The sequence below is a fragment of the Rattus norvegicus genome, chromosome 7, assembly GCF_021556685.1.
Source record: "Rattus norvegicus strain SHRSP/BbbUtx chromosome 7, alternate assembly SHRSP_T2T, whole genome shotgun sequence".
In the NCBI taxonomy this organism is placed as follows: domain Eukaryota; kingdom Metazoa; phylum Chordata; class Mammalia; order Rodentia; family Muridae; genus Rattus; species Rattus norvegicus.
Window position 1 is genome coordinate 83303332 of NC_141540.1, and position 15447 is coordinate 83318778.

Genomic DNA, 15447 nt, shown 5'->3' on the forward strand with positions numbered 1-15447 from the left:
CTGAGGAGGCTTGATAGAAATCAAAGTGAGCAAGCTCCTCTACCTCGTGATGTTCCTCTACCCTCGGAATTTTACTCACTGGTGTCTTGCCAGTGAGTAAATTATCACTGGAAATGATTAATTTCACTGGTAGTTTGTGAAGATTCATTTACTTGGGAAACATAGTGTTGGAGGGTGATTGTTTTCACCCAGCTTTCCTATAGAGGCAGCCAAATGAATCTGAAGTAGGTTGAGAGGCCGCAGTACCAGGTATCTGGAGAGCTTCGTTTGTCCACTATATTGATACAACTTGCATATCATGTTTGTTCTGCCCATGTTATTAGTCACAAACTATGTAAACCATACCAAGAGAAAGAAACCGTATAATAAGCTTCTCTCGAAGTTAAATCTGATCCAAGATTTATCAATATGTAACTCATTTAATGCTCACAATAGCCCAAATTGTGTCACTAATATGACTAAGGAAGTACAGTGAGTTGCAACTCTCACAATATGTTGATGGCCAAGAAAGTTCATTGCCTTGAGTGAGGGCCAGAATAACTAGCAGGTTTTACTCTATGAGTGAGGAAAATCACCCCTCAAAAACCAACACAGTGCCCAGCACTATCACTGACAAATTAGCACATGATTTCATGTAACGGATATGTGAACTAGAAGGCATAAAAATACTGGGGTAAAACTTGTTTAAGCCAATTTTGGTATTTGTAATTTAAATAATAGTGCACAGTGAGTGATGACTATTTTAAGAAATAAATCAGTTGGGGTTGGGGATTTAGCTCAGCGATAGAGCATTTGCCTAGCAAGTGCAAGGCCCTGGGTTCGGTCCTTCGGTCCCCAGCCCCCCCCCCAAAAAAAAGAATTAAAGCAGTTGTGGAAAAAGCATAAAATCCAGTTAGTTATAAAATAGTCAATAGTATCTTAAAAGACATTTTTAAACATATTTAACATTTTTAAACATTTTTTAAATTCAAGGTTATCGGCTATTTGTAGTTTCCTTATAAATTGCTTGTTTGTACCCAATGGCTGACAATGAATAAGAGGTAGGCTACTCTGCACTGTGACAGCCATGAGCAAAATTCCTAAAGAGGCTCAAAATCTTTGTTAAATAATGATCATGAGAAGGAGAGTCTTGGTGAGATTATGACATTTCTTGAATGTAGAATACATTTTCTAACATGTCCGACTTCAAAGAGTCTCTTCAAGTGACATGCACAAAGAATATAATTCCTCTATGTAAGTCTTAAGAAAACAATATTTTAAATCCTATAAAATCTGACAAAGGCATGTTAGCTTAAAATATGTTAAAGATTAAGGGGACCCTTGTTGAAAGAGGGTGCATATGGTATTACTCAGTTATGGCCAAATAACCATGGAACAAAATAGATGAGTAAATATGGGAAAACAATAAAAAGGTAAAGCACTTCAAAAATTGTCTTGCATGTTGATGGTTTTATCTAATACCGTCATTTCATAAATCAGTGGCAATATTAAAAATTCAGCTATATCTAGGTTTATGGTCTTATAAAAAGAAATGACTAGGGGAAACTACATTATTTGAAGGAAATTCTGCTATGAGATATCTGAATATACAACTTAATTTTTTACTAAGTTTAGAATAATGATCTTCCTAGACCATAAATATATTTAGTTAACATCCAAAACAGGTTCTCTGCTCTCGGTTGCTGTGCTGTCCTGTATCTTGACATCAAGCCTGTTAGTATCTGAGTACCTTAGGATAAGAAAGTTCACTTTATTGACACAGTGAGAGAAGTTCAAATAAGTTATAGAAAAGAATGTGGCAGAGATAATTAATGTCAGATACCAGGTTGCGGACAATTGATAGCATAATCAGTCTTATGTTTAAAGGTTGAGCCAATATTGGTTCCCATAGTATTTGCCCACCTCACACGCCATATTAAAACCTGGCTCCTTGGCTTGCTTTATGTCTGCTGGTTGCAGGTTTGAGTCCATATTTCAGAATGTCAATGTTCATGCTCTTAGACTCAACCCTTGCTTCCTGGCATTAAAGCACTCCAGATAGCTCTCAGTCGTTGATCTCTATGAACCCATTGATTTACTCTTATGAGTCACTCCATGAGCAGCAGAACAGGAACTGAACTTTATAATTCTTCCAGCTCATTAGATCCCATGTTAGTTCAGTGTAGTTTAAGCATATGTGTGATAAGTATGTACTGTGAATTAAGCCCGTGGCTGACTTCACAAAGACAGGATCCAGCCCAGTGAGAAATAAACATGTAGAAGTAAACTGCCAGAGCTTACATTTGAGCATCTGCACTTTCTATAAACATACTTGTATCTGTCTACTGGGAACATCTTCCTAGTTACTGGTATTTAAAATGTGAGTAGATATTTGTTATATCCCCACAAAGCATATTACTGAAACGTTAGCAAAAGACTTCAAAGAATGCCACAAAATCGTGATGAACAGATGCCCTTGCAAGAACTTTAATAATAGATAGGTTAAATCAGTATTTTTGTGCTTTTGACAGAAACTCATTCTCCATTTGTATAAATGAAAGAGAAATTACCTGGGCCCAACCACATTTTACTGTCCTAGAACTTCATTTACTCTTAACTTCTCACACCATGAAAATATCATAAGTCTGTCCTACCATATCCTTTTTGGCAGTACAGAAGCTACAGGACCAGAAACACAGTAGAAAAGCCTTGTGTCAACTCTTCAGAGCAGGCACATCTGTTTCAAGATAAAGAGTAAGAACATCTGAGTCTCTTAATCCCCAGGCACCATTCTGTCCAAAAGACATTCATTGTCCTTTTCCTACACAATTTGCTTTTCCTTGTGTGTTTTTTCTCTCAATGAAAATTACTACTACACCTATCCGTCCTCTGAGCCACAGGGAATCCTCTTGTCAAATCTTCATTGTATCCAATCAATCTCTTGAAGGTAGCCTGGATCTGTGCTCCCATTGCTCACTCCCGACATTATCCCTTTATCCACACAGCCTCCAGCTGAGGTCAGACTCATCATTTTTCTTCTAGATCTGTTAATGACTGCATAACTGGTCTCCTGACTCCAGATCTGCCTTCCTCAATCCATCATCCACAGTGTAACCACAGGGGTCTATCTAAGCACAAACTTGGCCTTTTCATCCCAGGCTTAAACTCTTTCAATGCTGTCTGCTATCTGTCTGTCAAATCACATTTCTTTAATCAGCATAGATGTTTTTTATTTGATTTCTTTGACTAATTAAATTTGTATATGTGTAGTATGTGTAAGAGGTGTACACAGAGCTCTGTGGGCATGTATAGAAGCAAAAATTGGCTGTCAGGAGTGCTTCTACCTTGTTCCCAGAAGGCAGAGTCTTTCATTGCATTTGGTGCTAAGCAGCAGTTAACAGTCTCCAACCATCCTTCTGTGTCTGCTTCTCACAGCATTTGAGTTACAAATGTATGTGCAAGCACACATGAGATTTTATATTGATGATGAGAATTCAAATCAGGTTCTCCATACATATACAGCAAGCATTCTTTTTTCAAAATATAGATATTATTTTTATTATAGATTGATTTGACTTATGTTATAGCTGGCCTAGTAAAAAAGTGAAATGCATTTTGTGTATTTAAAACCAAATTATTTTTAAAATTTTTTGTATTTATTTTATTTACATTCCATCACATCCTTAATATCATAATAGAAGATTCCTGATAACCTAGAACTTGTTTTCTCCTTCCCTCAGTCTTATGCTATGACTCATCAAATCTCCAGGCTATTTATTGTTCACCAAATATTAATTTGTTTTGCTCTACAAAATGTTTTTGTAAAAGACCTTGACGCAAAGTTTTGGTCTATCATACTTCCTGTTTTCTTGAGGTAGGTCTGGGTGTTTAAAACACAATTTAACTTTCTTCTCTAAGAACTCTTTTGGGCATACAATAGTATACAAGTAAAAGACCAGTAAGTCATAAAAATGCACAAATGAAGCAATATGAGACAAAAATCCATAGAAATACCTTTGAATTTATTTTGTTGTTGACCATCTTCTACTTCTGTGCATGTGGCCTTTCCATAAGTGTGCTTTATATACCCAGTAAGACTCCATTAAAGAAAAATAATATTTCCTCTGTTTCCTTTGCAAAGTGGTTTTCACTTGGAGATAGCTAGAGATGGAGAATGAGTCCATTTCCCTCTGTCAGCACTGTGTCCATGTCTGTCTTGAACACAGTCTGCTCATGTTACCATAGTCTCTGGGAGTTCGTATGTGCATCAGTCCTGTTGCATCTGGAAGAAACTGTTTCTTTGGTGTCTTCTATCCCATTGGCTCTTACAATCTTTCCATCTTTACTTCTACAGAGCTCCCTGAGCCCTGAGAAGAAAACATCCCATTAGGATGTAGTCTTCTAAATGCCTCTCATTCTACAACAAATGTTAAGTTTCCATATGTGTGTATGTATATGTATGTATATGTTATGTATATTCATACACACACACACACGCACACACACACACACACACACACACACACAGAGAGAGAGAGAGGGAGAGAGAGAGAGAGAGAGAGAGAGAGAGAGAGAGAGAGCACCTGAGAGGTAGGAAGTAAGAGAGGTCACCAAGAGCCTCTGATCATACATAGAGAACTGTGCTTGCTAAAGCAAACTGACTTTCCTATCCTTATGGAATTTGCTTATCTGGAAATCAAGGGCATGTCACTGAGACCACACAGGGAGGACAAGATCTTGATGCTGGATTTTCAATATTATTCATGTTCAATGTTCAGAAAGACATTTTCTATATCTTCAAATGTGCTAAGTATAAATGCATACACAGACATTTATACACATGTTTATCATTTGCATGTTTTCTCATAATTCATGTTTCTTCGTCTCATTTCTATGTAGTTTTGGTGGTTGCTGTTGTTAAAGGTCCAATGAAAGTACTAAATATATACTCTCTTTTGGAACGATTGTTATAAAATTACACAAATTCAACTCCTTGTTTGATGGTAGATCTGCTTTTTCCTTTTTTGGTTTGTTTGTTTTTTAGAGAAAAACATGAGGTTGGGTAGGTTGGGAGAAAAAGGGTCTGGGAAAAGTTGTGGAAGAGAAAGAATATGATCAAAATATAGTCTATGAAATTCTCAAAAAATTAAACATTAAAAACATGTGAATTACTGAAACATTACATAGCAACACATAAATATGTATGATTTTTTATAACCACTAAATATTTAAATATTAAAACATAAAAAACTTAATTGCTACAAATGATGTTTGTTAATCTTTAGAGGCAGGACAAGAATGTCACTCAAAAACCTAGCAATCCAATTCCTAAACTCCGAGTTTATATTTAAATGAAAAGAAAGCAGAAGAACCACAAAATAACATAGCATGCCTTGTTTTTCTAGCAGTCACACATACTATGCAAAATGCATTCTGGTTTACTTAAACAAAAAGAAAAGTATCTCCTGTGAACAGCAGACCACCCATGCAGAAAATAGGTTATGGGGATAGATAGGTAAAATAGACTCTACAGGAAAAGTTCTATTTCTAAAACACAACATCTACATAAAACGTTCTTTTCGGATGACAAGTGACAAAAATGAAAATAATGGTGTAAGGTGGTGATTTTAAGGGAAATTATATTAAATGAAATATTTCATGATATCCTTTGAAATCTAACACTCAGTAGATGATAGCGTATTCTATATAAAAATATAGTCTTCATTTAGGGATTGGTAGATTTTTCAGTTACTGGTAAATAGAAAGTTGCCATCACTTATCACTGTTTTGTGTATGAAATTTAAATGGTTCTTAAACTTCATTCCAGCACAAACTCTATGTTCATCCTTCTGACTTTTGAAATTTTCTTTTCATAAAATACATCCTTCCATATATTGTCCTTATAATCCAAGATGCTTCTCAAATATGAAGCTTCACATTACTTTTTCTTCAGCTTACACGGGCAAAAGAAATGGTACAATTGTGTGTGCCTATGTTTTTCATGTGTTTTCTTCTACAATCTGGGATTACTTAACTGGACTTGCAATAAGCCTGCACAATCATAAAACTATCAATGACATAAGAAACATTCCAAGGCATATTGTGTGAGGTCCAGTTATTTCTTCTTCAATCATATTTTTGGGTAGTTTGTATTTAAATTGCCCTTGGGAAAAAAGGATGAAACTGATCACTTAAAGAATAAAAATAGGATAATGATTGCTGACATCTTATAAATAGAAAAAAAATATACTGTTTTCTCACTTTGATCAAAAGACTACAGGCTCTAGGCATCATTTGTTCATTCACACAGACAATTTGGGGCTCTGGGACTGTTTGTTTTCTAGGGTACTATTGGATACGAGCTAAAGATGATATTGTGAGAAAGCATTGTGCATGTGTGCAAGCACACATGCATACATTCATGCATACAAATACAGCCAGATGAACACTTTTAATATTGCTCATATGTGCAACTTGAGTAGGGGTGACCACTTTGGATTAGATAACCTACCTCATGCTCTTTCCTAGAGAAGGTTGATTATACTTCTCTCCATAGTGATTAATTGCCTACGTAGCCTTTCATCTAGAAAAAGGGTATTGTGAGATTCCCACACCCAAGTTGGCATGGCCAGTTTATGTTGTCATATTGCAGGTCTGGTTGAGGTATCTGTATTGTTGAGATTTCATGGGTGTTGATCCCCTGTCACATACAGAAGACACTATCTCACAGCAGATGTCCTGATCCTCTGTCTATTACAATCTTTTGAATCCTTCTTCTGTAATCTTGGAATCTTGGGTATAAGGGTGTGTTATAGATGTATCATATTTGGTTTGGCATCTCATGGTCAGTTGTCTCTATTTTGAAAAAATGTGAAATTCTGTAATGGTCTCCTTCTGCTTAAAATAAGCTTCTTTGAAGGGAGATGGGTGAGAGCTACACTTATCTGTGGCTATAAGGATGAGCACTAAGAACATATTTAGAAATTATACTAGTCCTCCATTAGAAGCATGACCTAACCAAGCACGATAGTTGGCTAGATTTATAATATCAGACGTAAATCCTTCCCCCATTGAGTGGCCCTTAGAAAGCTATTGGTTGCATCATATAAATGCCACTACTGTGCCATTAAGAATCTTTCATGCAGACTTGTAACCATTTTAGATGAGTAGAACTATTCATTGCTTTTCTCCCTTAGCAGCTTACATGTGTCTTTCCAGTGCTGTGAGCTTGACCTAAGGAAGAAGGCTTCCATAAGAGATGTAGCATTGTTACAATGACTCTCCTGTTGGAAGTATTTTCTGGCTTCAGAAACGGTCTTCCTTCAAGGTCTAGAAAGCAACTATAGGCAATGACAAAGTTTATACTATGTTGGGAGTCTCCTTCAGTCTCCTAACCAACAACTCTGAGGATGGTCTTCATGTCTGCTACTGGAACTTTGGTTACATAGTCTACAACTCCTACACAGAGCATTATCACCCCTTGTGGCTTAATTTCATTCAAGCCATGTGTACATGTATTTAAATAAGCATAAAATTGTATGCTTCCTTATGGGTTTTTCAAAAATCCTTAGTATTTAGTATTTCCCCTCCCCCTTCTTCCTCTGTATTGGCTTTCTTCCCTAGAGATATTTTTAAAATCAAATAGTACCCATAATACATTACATAAATCTACAATATATTTTAAAAATGTTTCATTTTGACATATCTGCTTTGTATATTTTATCTTTTAATAGGAAATAAAACATTGCATGGATGACCAGAATGTCTTCTGCTACTCAGCCAGAAATAATCTTTATTTTAAAGTTCAAGATGGCTTTTTACTATACAAGTACATATCCAAAATAAGACACCATAGTGAATAATGTTTTTAATATTTATAAAAGTATTATTTGCATGACTGATTGTAAGGTTCTTTCAAATACTTTATTTTTGATCAACACTATGCTTTTTGGATATAGTAAACACATTAATTATAAAGCTTTATAATGAGCTAAGTGACTGAGTTCGGTTAAGTAGTTCTGACTGTTAATAAAGCATAGCTGTAGTCTGACCCCTCTGGAGAGAATCTCAAAGCCCCTTGGGTTCATGGTATACTAAGTTCTATCTCAGATGCAAGAAGGAATGCACTATTTCTCAGATTCTCACAAAGCCCCCAGGATTTCTTCTCCATGGAACTGAAAGAAAGCTGTGTGATGAATCGTCCCCTGTTTAAAAACTACATCTCAAGAATCTGAATGAATATTTTTATTTTTGGCAAATAGCTATTTCCCAGAGAGAGCAATTAAGGGTTGAGAAGAAAAGAAACAAGTTACCAGAACTAAAAATTGATTCTATAGTTCTTCTCAAACATAAATTACTACATTAAGGGTTTAAAATAACCACAACCACAACTATAAAGACAGCATTCCCAACATCTTAAGCTTCTATGGAGAATAAGCCTAGATTTTAAGGTACAAAGTGACTAAAAACTACTAGGTCTCTGTGACTCAAAGAAATATCCATTTTGGCTCTACATAATGAGCAGTATACAATGTGATATATTTAGCACGTTCTAAGTTATGGTATAAGCATATTTAAAAGCACATTTGTATGCACTGGAAAAAGAAAATTCGTGAATGATGTCTCTTGCTACTGCAGGAATGAGTGAAATGCATTTTATTTAACAAATGGGTATTTTTTGTTCTACTTTCCTTATAAAAGCAAGAGTTTAATTTTACAGTCAGAGAAGAAAAATAAGAGAGAATCAAATGTTCTCAGAGTGCCTTCCTTGCTAGCGGTGGTAATCAGCTATCACCCTTCAGGGATTTCTGGGATGAGAATCATGGATAGCACTGCTGTCATCCATGAGCAAGCTCCTCTTCCCAGTGAGCTCTTCTATAATACTGTCCTCCAACTCTCATCACGTTGATTCTCTAGCTTCACAGAGCAGAATAAACACACACACACACACACACACACACACACACACACACACACACACGAAATCTAAATAACAGAAGCGACTTAAATTATTTCCACTGAGAGTGATTTTCTATAGTGATTTTCAAGGGCCAGACAATGGCTAAGTTCTTCAGGTATTATTGCCATAATTTATTAAATTTTATCATTTTATGTATATTGATGTTTTCCTCTCTCTCTCTCTCTCTCTCTCTCTCTCTCTCTCTCTCTCTCTCTCTCTCTCTCTCTCTCTCTGTGGTGTGTGTGTGTATGCCCACAAATGTCAAAGACACTAGTCATATAGATAGTTACGTTCTTCCATGTGCGTGCTGGAAGCTTAACCTGAGCCCTCTGGGAGAGCAGCCAGTGCTTGGAAGTATTGAATCACCTCGTTAGCCTCTCAATATCTCCTTCAATTCTCTTTCCAGCCACTCTGTAGGACAGATATGGCTGTTATCACAGACTGATCTAAGAGGACAAGTCAAGTGTCATAACCATTCACAGCATTTGTATTATAATCAGGGTTCCAACTCAAGTCTCTCTAGAACCTGTACTGTTCTTCCCCATCTCAGGCCCCAGCCACATGGTTGCTAAGTATGAATGTACATTTGTATGTATGTATGTATGTTTGAAACAGCCTTTTCATATTGCCCAGATCCCAAAAGCAAGCAATAAAGTATCCCAACAGTTGGTAATCAGCTTCCTACAGGAAAAAATTGAAAGTCATTATACTTGTTTGGTCTTTCCAGTAACGATGAAAATTCCCCTTCACTACTATCCTCCTGAAGGAATAATTCGGTCAAGATATGAAGATATAGTAGACTATTTGGGGCCTTCAAAACACAGCATAAATATGAAATGCTACTTCATGTCAGGATAACTTGTTCTTTCCTCACCAGCATAGCTATATGCTATTTTAGCTACATTAATTATGCTTGCTGAAAAGCACCTGTGCTTTCTCTCATCCGCTCATCTAGAACAGAGATACCATCTGGTGTATGCACATGGCTTAATATCATGCTTGTTCTCCAATTCATTACACCGTCGCTCTTCAAATAATCATGAATGTCAAATAAACACTTCTCCAACACTCATACAGGTACTTACCTGATCAGAAAAATTATTCACAGCAAAACGTCTCAGTCATTTGATTTTTTAAGGTTTGCCAACAAAATCCAATCAACAATCTAAAATCTGGTTTATGTAGCTAAGACACACCATTTCTAAGCCAAAGCTCCGGAAATAAAGCAATTTATTCAAAATCTTCTGAATTGTCAATGGATAAATTTGATTGAAAGTTAAAAACAAAAATCTTATATCATCTGTATAATGCCCACTATGAATAGCTAAAAAGGTTTGTTATATATAGAGTAAGGGAACTGAAGAAATGGCTCAGTGATTAAGAGCACTGGCTGATATTACAGAGGACCTGGGTTCGATTCCCAGCATACACAGTAACTCAAAGCCTTCTGTAACTCCCATTCTAGGGAATCTAACACTGTATTTGGCCTACATGCAATTGTAACTATGTAGAGTGGTCAAGAGCAGGCATTATCTGTTATTTTAGTTTATCAAGTCCATATCTACCGCCAAGTGAGAAGTAGTCCATGACTGACAGTATGATGAATTGGAAGGTTGGAATTCTGAAGGTCTAGGCAGGAGTGTTTCAACAGCTTGATTTTTGTTTGTTTAGGTCTTATGATGAACTCATTGATTCTTAATGGTAACTATCAAACAGAAGTGTTGACAATACAATCCGTGACATTAAAATCACAAAGATAGTGCTGACTTTGGTTTCTACCAGGAATTCGTATGACACTAACAGGCTCAAGTCAGTGTTGTCCTTTGAGGAAGCAAGGCCTCCATGTGCACAGATTCATGTCTAGAATTTTTGTATATCTCAGGGGCATCCTTGTGGATGCTTGCCTGATACATCAAACATTCGACTTGAAGGTACACATGCAGACACCTCTCTTGTGATGCTCTGTTAATGTATCTGGACAGTTGGGAGCAGAAAATACTGAGCCCCGTCTGTGCACAGTTATGGCTAGTGGTATATGTACCTGAATGTCTTCATTCTGTGAGTATTGAAATTTCACCTTAAAACAAGATTCTTACTAAAAAGGAACCTTGATTAAAGAAACATTAAGAAACTGCAACTTCTAAAAATCTAGTCACTGGAACTGAGTAGGTTGGTTCAGCTCACCAGAAAGCACGCATTATCATGAAGTCTCAGGAGGTTGCCTTCTTAAACGGTGGGTGGTGACCCTCATGGCCACTGAATGTGAGGGTCTGTAAACATTTGCCAATAATAAAAGGTTTGTGAGTATGCGATAATCAAGTATTAATTCAAACTTTAACACAGTGATTCATAGGTGTTTCTGGAGGTACTCCCCTGGGAAACATTGGAGCTCACTGCAGCCTTCCTTCTGAACATACTACAAGCACATTTTACATTGTGAATGCTCTAACGACACCACAAATGCCAATGAACATTGACTGAAACACCTCACCTACCACATAATAGAAACTGCACTATTTTATATTGTACAATAAACTTAATTATTTAATCACAGAAAACATACTTGAATGTTTTCCTAAGTTCTCAAATCAGCATGATAACATAGTTTGAATTATATTATGTTTCGAAGGTTTTGGTTTTAAATATTTGTGTTTCTGGCAATTTTTATTTTTAAACTGTAAAGTGAATTCAGAGTTGAGACTAGAACAGAATTTCCAATTATTTCTGAAATGTCCCTGAGCATAATTCTGACATTCTGCTCTAAATATTTATGTGAAACAGTCTTCTCAGCACTACAAAATACAAAATCAAATTACCAATCAATACCAAAATGTATTGAAGGTATTCTATACACTTCACTACAAAATATTCAGTCAAGTTTGTTTGTATAAAAATAAACAAGCAACATTCATCTCATAAAAATTTTGTTTCTTTAGTACATGATAAAATTGTACATACCAAAGAACTATCTTAAATTACACTCGAGGTTTATAAACAGAAGTAGTCTATTTGCAAACCTATTGTATAGTGCATATGTCCAAGGTCTCATGAAAAATCTCTGACATAAAGAGGCCATGACCTGAATGATGCTAAACCTTGGGCTATGGCAGCTTTCTCTTGTGCTTTACTATGAACCCTAGTAAATTAAGGTATACTTGTCATGCAACAAGGAGCCAATATCAAGCACACATACATAAATACACACCATACACAGACTATAAACACAACATGCCCACATGCTACACACACACACACACACACACACACACACACACACACACACACACACACAAGTAAAAAGTTTCATGAAAAAATATTTCTATACTGTAGGGACACCTGAAGCTCAAATCTGCTCTCCTGATCTCTGTTCCTTTCCCTTCATTTATACTAAAAAGCTCAACTCAGTGCCTTTTAAGTTTTTCTCAGCCTACTGTATTAGTTCAGTTCAAAAACACTGGACTGGAAGCCAGTGCTTTGTTTACCATCTACTACTTTCTCACTATGTGTTCTGCAATGTGCTAAATAGTTTGCTCACTATGTCACCAAGTCCTCAAGCAATCATCAGGGACCAGTACTTAAGTATCTGTTTTATAAATGAGGCATTCGGGATGAAAATTATCTCTGTTTATAGAGCCAGGAAACTGGAGATTACAGACTTTAAGTCGGTTTTCTTTAGTTTTATATTTTTTAATTTGTTTATTTGTTCACCTTACATCCCAATGTCCTCACAGTACCCGTTACATACCATCTGCCCCTGCTCCTCCCTCCCTTTCTCCTTCGAGAAGGGGAGGCCCCTTTAAGTATCACCCAGCACCCACTATAATCCCTGTACACTATACCCTCCAGGCCATGAAGCTGCTGCAGACTAGGTACATCCTCTCCCACTGAAGCCAGACAAAGCTTCAATAAGGGAACAGGCTGCACTAGCAGACAAGCAACAGATCAGGTAGAACCCCTCTCCTATCGTAGTGAGCAAGCTGCTCATCTGTTCAACATGAGTTCTTTGTAGTTTTAATTCAAAATTGTACTTATAGAGCCAAAAAATGAAGATAACACAGTAGAGAAGGCTAGAGAGCATCCTGACTAGTGCAGCACAAAGTTATTACTATACAAATAAATAAGTAAATAAATAAATAACAAATAGATAATAAGTGCCAGGTGAACATACATCAGCCTGCATAAGGCCATAAACATAGACAGATAGGCAGACAGACAGACAGATTCATAGATAGGTAGGTAGGTAGGTAGATAGGTAGGTAGGTAGATGATAGATAGATAGATAGATAGATAGATAGATAGATAGATAGATAGATAGATGATAGATAATAAATGGCAGATTAACATGCATCCATGTGCATGAGGCCACAGTTAAACTACACACATTATCCCTATGGTGCTGTCTATCATTTTATTTTGGCACGTTCTCTTAGTAGTAATGGATTCATTCAGGTTCACTGCCCAGTTAGACCAAGTAATTGGTACTTGTCTAGCAGCTCTGTGATTATAAGTTTCTACCTATCTGTACAAAGCTCAAGTCCAAATGGACCAAGGACCTCCACATAAAACCAGATACACTCAAAGTAATAGAAGAAAAAGTGGGGGAAGAGCTTCGAATACATGGGCACTAGGGAAAATTTCCTGTACAGAACACAGTGGCTTATGCTCTAAGAAAAAGGAATTGACAAATGGAACCTCATAAAGTTGCAAAGCTTCTGTAAAGCAAAAGACACGGTCATCAGGACAAAATAGCAACCAACAGAGTGGGAAATATATCTTTACCAATCCTACATAGAAGTTTGACTGCAGAAAGTCAAATAATCCTATTAAAAATGGGGTACGGAGCTAAACAAAGAATTCTCAGCTGAGGAATATCAAATGACCAAGAAGTACCTAAAGAAATGCTCAACATCCTTAGTCATCAGGGAAATGCAAATCAAAAACAAACCTGAGATTCTACCTCACATTAGTCAGAACGGCTAAGTTCAAAAGCTCAGGTGACAACAGGTTCTGGTGAGGATGTGGAGAAAGAGGAATACTCCTCCATCATTGGTGGAATTGAAAACTGGTACAACCGCTCTGGAAATCAGTCTCGAGGTTCCTCAGAAAATTGAATATTGCAATACCTGGGGACCCAGCTATACCACTCCTGGGCATATACCCAAAAGATGCTCCAATATATAACAAGGACACATGCTCCATTTTGTTCATATGAGACTTATTTATAATTGCCAAAAGCTGGAAAGAACCCAGATGCCCTTCAACAGAGGAATGGATACAGAAAATATGATACATCTACACAATGGAGTACTACTGAGTTATCAAAAACAATGACTTCACAAAATTCATAGGCAAATGGATGGAACTAGAATATATCATCCTTAGTGAGTTAACCCACTCACAGAAAAACACACATAGTATTCACTCACTGAGAAGTGGATATTAGTCCAAAAGTTTGAATTATCCAAGATACAATGCAAAAACCACATGAAGCTCAAGAAGAAGGATGACCAAAGTGCAGATGCTTCAGTCCTTCTTAAAGGGAGGAACAAAAATATTCATAGGAGAAAATATGGAGACAAAGCTTGGAGCAGAGACTGAAGGAATGGCCATTCAGAACCTGCCTCACCAGGGAATCTAGCCCATATACATACAGCCACCAAAACTAGATATTGATGAAGCCAAGAAGTACATACTGACAAGAGCCTGATATAACCATCTCCTGAGAGGCTCAGCCAGAGCATGACAAATACAGAAGCGAATGCTATCAGCAAACCATTGAACTGAGAAAGGGATCCTCACTGGAGGAGTTAGAGAGAGGATTGAAGGAGCTGAAGGGGCTTGCAACCCATAAAAACAATACCAACCAACCATAGCTCCCAGGAACTAAATCGCTACCCAAAGAGTAAATATGGACAGATCCATGGCTCCACCTGTATATGTAGCAGAGAATAACCTTGTTGGGCACCAATGGGAGGAGAAGCCCTTGGTCCTGCCAAGTCTAGATCCCCCAGTATAGAGGAATGTCAAGGTAGGGAGGCAGGAAGGGGTGAGTGTTTGGGGAGGGGAAACACCCTCATAGAAGAAGAGAGAAGGGGCATGGGTTAAAGGGTTTATGGACTGGAAACTGGGAAAAGGAATAACATTTGAAATGTAAATAAAAAATTATTCAATAGAAAAAATAAGTTTCTATCTCGCTTTTTTTGCATGGGTTTTGGACTCATACTCAGGTCTTCATGCTGGCAGGATGAGAGCATTTAACTGCCTTGCTATTTTCTCAGTTCATGTTGATAGTTTGTGTACGAGCACAATAAACCAACATAGTCAGTATATGAACACCTGTGTTGCCAACAATATTGATCCCCATCATTTTTATTTTTCCAACTGCAAAATTTACTTTTGCAATAATATATGCAAACAATAATGTGGATAGAATCAGATTGATATATAATGCCATATAATTAGATCAACAATTTAGAAATGAGCCACAAATCAATATATAGAGTATCACT

At 36.9% G+C, this 15447-nt stretch overlaps 1 protein-coding gene across 2 annotated transcripts in view; it reads right to left on the reverse strand.

The window, feature by feature from the left end:
* Positions 1 to 15447, reverse strand: part of Angpt1 (angiopoietin 1) — a 248746-nt gene that overhangs the window by 115935 nt on the left and 117364 nt on the right.